General features: G+C 36.1%; 1 pseudogene across 1 annotated transcript; it reads left to right on the forward strand.

Annotated features, from left to right (window-relative positions):
- Nucleotides 1–5,034: 5,034 nt before the first annotated feature.
- On the forward strand, nucleotides 5,035–6,708 carry LOC111542671 (annotated as a pseudogene). Its single transcript, XR_002731628.1, has one exon. The product of XR_002731628.1 is annotated as an elongation factor 1-alpha 1 pseudogene (transcript).
- Nucleotides 6,709–8,218: the final 1,510 nt, after the last annotated feature.

Raw genomic sequence — 8,218 nt, forward strand, 5'->3', positions numbered from 1 at the left:
CTTGCATTCTCTATATATCTAAATCCTACCCATCTCATATAATATAACTCAAAGGCTAGTTAGAGAACATCACATTGTCCCTGATTTACCCTTTAAAAATTATCCCTCCATACTTTGGACACTATTTAGTACTTTATCAATATCTTAATATTTATATCCTCTATGAGACTAAGTTCTTTCCAGGCATTTAACATGGCTTAGCAGAATATCTTGACAACAATTGGTATAATAAAATTTGTCAAATAAATTAGAGCAAGAGCTGGGGAAATATTAGGAGAGGGATTTGGTAGACTCAACAGGATTTAGCAGCTGATTAAATCTGGAAGGTGGAAGGAAAAGTTGTTACATTTGTTTTCCAGAATTCAAGCTTCAGTGTTTAAGTACAAGATGATGCCATTAGGATATTTAAAGAAAATAGAAGTAGTCGTCTTGATAACTGGAATTGTAATATGTATCAATTTAGTTTGTGGCATACTGAGTTTGAAATTCTTAATGCATTTTTAGGTTGACAAATGTAATATAGACTCAAAAAAATTGAGCCTGAAACTCAAGTGAAACATCTAAAATTAAGAGTTAAGTGCTTTAAGAATAGAAGTGATAATAGAAAGCTCCATAAGTAGATGAGACCACTCAGAAAGGTAATTCGCAGAACAAGAAAAGAATATAAATACAGTTGACCCCTGAAAAACCTGGGGGTTAGGGGGCACTGACCCCACATACAGTCAAAAATCTGGATATAACTTTTGGCTTCCCTTAAATTTAACTCTTAATGGCATATTATTGATCAGGAGACTTACAAATAGCATAAACAGTTAATTAACACATATTTTGTATGTCATAACTATTGTATATCATATTCTTATGACAAAGTAAACCTGAGAAAATAAAATGTTATTAAGAAAATTATAAAAAAGAAAAAATATATTAACTATTCACTAAGTAGAAGTGGATCATTGTAAAGGTCTTATTCCCCATCTTCTTGTTGAGTAGGCTGAGAAGGAGGAGGAGGACTTGGTCTTGCTATCTCAAGGGCAGCAGACGTAAAAAACAATCCGCATAGAACTGAACCAATATAGTTCAAACTCATGTTGTTTGAGGGTCGGTGATCAAATAGACTAATATCTACAAATATTTTATACACCCAGGGAATATCTATTTTTTTCTTGGATTTTTCAATATTTCTATGTTACATGGTTCATCTGCAAGTTTTTTCAACTTGTCATAAATCTCTACATATTTTTCAATATATTTATTTTTTTAAATCCACATAAAAGCGGACCCACACAATTCAAACCTATGTTTTTCAAGGGTCAACTGTATTTTGATAAGAAGCCTCATAAAATGCCAACATTTGGGAAGCAAGACAAAAGGATGACAAGTAGAGGGAAAGCAGAGTAGAATTGAGATTGGGAAACCAATGCATTTCAGAGATCAAAGAAGGATGACATCCTAGAAGAAATCATCTTTCGTGCTATCTGTGTGGCCCCAATTCATCAATCATTCTTGCATTAATGTTCTTTGCTTTGTAACTCTGCAGTTCCTGACACAAAATACAGAATGTGTTTTCCAACTCCTTGATGTGGGGTCAGCCATGGAACTTAATTTGGTTGATGAAATACGGGCAGAAGTGAGAATGACCAATTCCAAGGCTAGGCCTTAAGAAGCTTCACATATTTCAACTTGCCCTCTGGGACTTTTTGCCATTATCATGAGAAGAACATGCCCTGGACAGCCTACTGGGCCAAGTAAAATAACAGACTCATGAAGCATATTTGGATTTCATCTGCACATAGAGCTGCCCCCAAGCCCAGCCAGGAGCAGCAGAGAAACCTCAGCTGACTCACAAATGTGAATAAAATAAATGTATGTTGTCATATGCCACTGAGAAGGAGGAGCTTAGTGACAGAGGACATTGGTGACTTCAGCAAAAATCATTGGCTGTGTGGCAATGGGGCCAAAAATCTGCTGTCAGTGGCTGGAAGGATAAATTAAAAAGAGTAAACTGGAGTCAGTGAGAAGCTGGTCATTGAAGGGCTCCCACTAATTGAGATAATAACTTTATGAAGACTAAATATAAGCCTAAAACAGTGCATGGTTCCATGTACTTATTTTGAATGCATAACTCAGGGAATGGACTTTCACATATATTAATACATGTTGAAATTTAAACTATTAGTCATTAATGGAGAAAATTCAGACCAGAGAGGGAGCTGATTTTGGTTAAGATCTATCTTTGACATGTCTGCTTAAATTATGTTGTATAGAAAACATAGTCTTTATTGTGCACTTAGAAATTATCACATAATACAAACGTCCCCTCTGCAGAAGAAAAACTGCCAGGATTTCACCTTAGTAACAGCAACTATATAAACTGTAAATAACACGTAAATAGAGGAAACAAGGTGATTCACACAAATGATAAAAAGAACAGTTAAATATTGGCAATTTGGTAAATTGGCCCATATGCAAATTAATAATGTTTTATATAAGGAAAACACATCAAAGGGCATGCCTGTTCATTTATTTTGACATTTTATAATTTAGTCTAATTATTTGTGAAACTGTAACCCATTCAGCTGGCCTTTGGTATAGTTTGTGAAAAATAATGACTCTTGTGAAAAATAATGACATTTAGTCAAAGAAGCACTTGCTTCCACTTTCTATTGTACATTCAGGCAAGATACTTAGTGCAATAATTAATTAAAAACTAAAATGTCAAATCTTACCAACTTCTCTGTACATTAGCCAAAGATACATATGGACTCGAAACCAGAGAATTCAAAATGGGTTCTTAGTTAAATCCATGCATTTCCAGAGACAAATCTGTGAAATTAATTCTCTGAGCAATGCATACTATGCCTGCATATTATGCCTAATTATTAGCCTTGTATGTCAAATACACTTTTATTTAGACTAACATGTCTTATTTTACCATTTTATCAGTTTATTCAAACTTTGTATAATCTTATATTTCAACGTACTGCACATATCTTCGTTGTTGACATTTTGCCCCTCGAAAACCAAAGAGCAATGATACAGGGGACTTTAAACTCTATTTTAGCTAATTCATATATTAATACTATACTTTGGAGATCATTATTTTAAGAACAAGTAATCACAAATTTTTTTTCTTAAATTTTGCTGGTTTCATTTTTAAGTAATTTACTACATATGAAATAATTCTTAGTTTTGTCAAGGCTGCAAATGTATTTTGCTCACTGCAAATTATGGAGACCACATACAAGTGCAACCTAGCAACATTTCCTCCAATTTGGTTTTCTAAGTAAACAAAGCCTGCAGCACAGTCTTCCCTTAATGAGGGATGAATCTGAGTCTTTTCTGATAAATTAAAGGGCTGCATTTATTAAACAAAGATGATGTTATTGATTCAAAGGGCATGCTCTTTAAGCAGTTTTTTTTCTAATTTTTGTGCTGATCCATCTATGTTTTACATTTCACTTCCCATTATAGCAATACACATTTTATAAAATGCCCGGCGAAGCTTAGAGGCTTATTAGAGGCATAGCATGATACAGTACTCACTGGCCAATGAATAGTGGACCTCATGACCTTGGCATTATTAATGGTAAGTTGGGCTAACTGCCTGATAGGCACATTAATTCCGGTATCAACACGAAGGAGAATTTCTGTTTGAAGTAATATAAATTATATATGTACAACTAAAAAGAGACTAGCAATATAAATACTTGGAAGTAAATTTTTTAAGTTAAAAAGAAAATATACTTTTTCATCTTCTTTCTGTCTATGCAAATAAAATTTTTTTAGAAAAGTAATGACATTGGTCTGCGCTTGCAGAAACAGCAGCCCATGAGACATTCATTTTGAGAGTTGCAGTCTTCTTTAATTGCATGAACAACATTAACTCATAGGATAGAAAGGTGCCATCGAATCTTGTTCATTTTCCTCGCATAAGATGTACTTCTAACTTAATAGAAATTCTGCAAGGAATACCTAGCAGATTGAGCATGAAACACTTCCTTAGTAAGATGACAAAATGTTATTTTATAAAGATTGTCTCCTGTCATTTCAGTAGATGCTCTCAGTCCATCTGAAAATAGTTTGAATTTTGTCATTATTGAATGTAGTGCACACAATATGTCAATTAGGCCAGCTTTGTTAATTGTGTTGTTCATATTTTCTACATCTTTACTGATTTGTTTTAGCTGCAGGTATTATCAACTCTTGAAGTTTTGTGAAGGGTAACTTTATATGTAGTTTGAAACTATGTATTGATTGCACAGAGATTTAGAAAGGTCATATTTTCCCATTGATTTACTCCTTCATCATTATGAAATGTCATTCTTCATCTTCAGCAATGCTTTTAACTTAAAATCATCTTTGATATTAATAAAGCAACATATATTTTTGCTTTATATTCACATGATATATCTTTTATTCCATCTTTTGAATTTCAATCTCTCTATATTCTTATATTATGGTGTTCCTCTTAAGAGCAATATACACTTGAGGGCTTTTTCTAACCCAATCTAACAAATCTTATTCTTTTCTAGAAATATTTTGTTCATTTTCATTGAATGAAATTTAATATATATTTACTGTCATATCTGCCATTTAGTTACTTGTTTTCTCTTTGATCAACCTGCTTTAAGCTCTCATTATCTTCTTTCTTGTTTTCTTTTACAGTAACCTGGGTTTGTTTTAACCATTCTATTTTTACCCCAATAATTTGTTAATTATAGCTTCTTTTCCTTTTCTTTAATGGGTACTATAGATTATAATATTCATTCTTAAATAAATAAAATCTAATATAAATTACTTTTAGTCCTTCCTTTACAATAAAACTCTCTTTCCATATATATCCTTCACTTTTGCACTATTGTTTTCATGCATTTTAACCACACACACACACACACACACACACACCCCTGCATAAATTGTTATTCTTATTATCCAAGTCAGTCAATATTCATCTATATGAATTTCTCCTTTGCCAGTCAGTCTTTCCTATAATTACATATTCTAGGATCATTTTCTTTCTACATAAAAGTTTGCCACCAGAACACAGGTGTCCTGAAAACTACCCCTAAAAGCCAAATGGGAAAGGAAAAGACTCATATCAACATTGTAGTCATTGGACACGTAGATTCGGGCAAGTCCACCACTACTGGCCATCTGATCTACAAATGCAGTGGCATCGACAAAAGAACCATTGAAAAATTTGAGAAGGAGGCTGCTGAGATGGGAAAGGGCTCCTTCAAGTATGCCTGGGTCTTGAATAAACTGAAAGCTGAGCGGGAACATGGTATCACCATTGGTATCTCCTTGTGGAAATTTGAGACCAGCAAGTACTATGTGACTATCATTGGTGCCCCAGGACACAGAGACTTCATCAAAAACATGATTACAGGGACATCTCAGGCTGACTGTGCTGTCCTGATTGTTGCTGCTGGTGTTGGTGAATTTGGAGCTGGTATCTCCAAGAATGGGCAGACCCAAGAGCATGCTCTTCTGGCTTACACACTGGGTGTGAAACAAGTAATTGTTGGTGTTAACAAAATGGATTCCACTGAGCCACCCTACAGCCAGAAGAGATATGAGGAAATTGTTAAGGAAGTCACCACTTACATTAAGAAAATTGGCTACAACCCCGACACAGTAGCGTTTGTGCCAATTTCTGGTTGGAATGGTGACAACATGCTGGAGCCAAATGCTAACATGCCTTGGTTCAAGGGATGGAAGGTCACCCATAAGGATGGCAATGCCAGTGGAACCACGCTGCTTGAGGCTCTGGACTGCATCCTACCACCAACTCATCCAACTGACAAGCCCTTGTGCCTGCCTCTCCAGGATGTCTACAAAATTGGTGGTATTGGTACTGTTCCTGTTGGTCAAGTGGAGACTGGTGTTCTCAAACCCGGTATGGTGGTCACCTTTGCTCCATTCAACGTTACAACTGAAATAAAATCTGTTGAAATGCACCATGAAGCTTTGAGTGAAGCTCTTCCTGGGGACAATGTGGGCTTCAATGTCAAGAATGTGTCTGTCAAGGATGCTCGTCGTGGCAACGTTGCTGGTGACAGCAAAAATGACCCACCAATGGAAGCAGCTGGCTTCACTGCTCAGGTGATTATCCTGAACCATCCAGGCCAAATAAGTGCTGGCTATGCCCCTGTGTTGGATTGCCACACAATTCACATTGCATGCAAGTTTGCTGAGCTGAAGGAAAAGATTGATCGCTGTTCTGGTAAAAAACTGGAAGATGGCCCTAAATTCTTGAAGTCTGGTGATGCTGCCATTGTTAATATGGTTCCTGGCAAGCCTATGTGTGTTGCGAGCTTCTCAGACTACCCACCTTTGGGTCGCTTTGCTGTTCGTGATATGAGGCAGACAGTTGCGGAGGGTGTCATCAAAGCAGTGGACAAGAAGGCTGCTGGAGCTGGCAAGGTCACCAAGTCTGCCCAGAAAGCTCAGAAGGCTAAATGAATATTATCCCTAATACCTGCCACCCCACTCTTAATCAGTGGTGGAAGAACGATCTCGGAACTGTTTGTTTCAATTGGCCATTTAAGTTCAGTAGTAAAAGACTGGTTAATGATAACAATGCATCGTAAAACCTTCAGAAGGAAAGGAGAATGTTTTGTGGACCACTTTGGTTTTCTTTTTTGCGTGTGGCAGTTTTAAGTTATTAGTTTTTAAAATCAGTACTTTTTAATGGAAACAACTTGACCAAAACATTTGTCACAGAATTTTGAGACCCATTGAAAAAGTTTAATGAAAAAAAAAAGAAAAAAAAATTTTTGCTTTTTTTGTGAAGCAAAAAATTTGTGAAGTTTTGCTGCCAAAATATTCTGTTTTTGTCTGTCTAAAAATTATTTAATTCAGCTGTATTTTGTTTGTTTGCTTTTATTTTGTTTTGTTTTGTTTTGTTTTTGAGACAGAGTCTCACTCTGTTGCCACAGCTGAATTGCAGCGGTGGGAACACAGTTCACTGCAGCCTCTACCTCCTGGTCTCAAGACATCCTGCTGTTAAACCCTCTATTAAACTCTTTATTTTAGATCTTTCAATTTTCGGTTCTAGAATTCCTATGTAAATCTTTTTATAGATGACATTTCTCTTCTTTTCTATTTTTTTTTTTTTTTTTTTTTTTTTGAGACGGGGTCTCACTCTGTCACCCAGGCTGGAGTGGAATGGCGCAATATCAGATCAGTGCAACCTCTGCCTCCTGAGTTCAAGCAATTCTCATAACGTAGCCTCCAGAGTAGCCAGGATTACAGGCATGTGTCTCCACGCCCTGCTCATTTTTTTTTTTTTTTTTTTTTTCCTTTTTAGTAGAGACGGGGTTTTACCTTGTTGGCCAGGCTGGTCTCGAACTCCTGACCTCAAGTTATCCACCCGCCTCACCTCCCAAAGTGCTAGGATTATAGGCGTGAGCCACCACGCCCAACCTGTAGATGCTATTTCTCTGGGTTAAATTCTCCGTCTTGTCATCTATTTTTCAATGTGTTTGCTTATTTCCTTTGATCTATTAATTATAGTTATTTTAACGTATTTTTATTAACTCCAACATTTGGACTGTGTCTTTAATTGTTTTTCTTTTGGATGTTGGCGTCTCTGGTTATTTTTTAATTAAATACTGGACATTATGTATTTTAAAATTTGTAGTGTTATATTTCTCTAGGAATGGCTTACTCCTCACTTTGCTGGACAGACAGAGTAGTGGCTGATGATTAAAATACAATCAGGGTCCAAGCTGAGTTAAGGTAAGATAGTAATTTGCATAAGACTCTAGTACTTCTGATTCGCACTTACTCCTACAGCCAAGACTTCCAAGACTTTTAATCAAAAACCTGGTATATTCATCGGAGATTTTCTGGTAAGTTTCAAACTCTAATTTTAAGGACAGGACAATGGGACAGCAGAAATCTCTGATCTCCTTTTAAAAACGTTTCTGCTTACATTTTCAGTTCCTTACCTTGATCAACTTCAGAATGGGATAAATAATTTGAAGGGAAAACTGGCTGTGTGTCAGGTTAAGTTCTCCACTCACCTTTTCTCACTGAAATTTTGGCACCTTATATAGCATCAACTTTGTCTTCCCCGTTGCTAGAGGTTACTAAAAGTTCTATTCATATTCCTGTTCCCCAGAAGTTGCGTTCTGTCCAGGCAAAGCCTGAATTCTCCAACTGTTATCCTAAACCTAGGAATAGCAAATAACTCCAGACAAATGGAGAAAGT

The sequence above is a fragment of the Piliocolobus tephrosceles genome, chromosome 4 (genome assembly GCF_002776525.5).
Source record: "Piliocolobus tephrosceles isolate RC106 chromosome 4, ASM277652v3, whole genome shotgun sequence".
In the NCBI taxonomy this organism is placed as follows: domain Eukaryota; kingdom Metazoa; phylum Chordata; class Mammalia; order Primates; family Cercopithecidae; genus Piliocolobus; species Piliocolobus tephrosceles.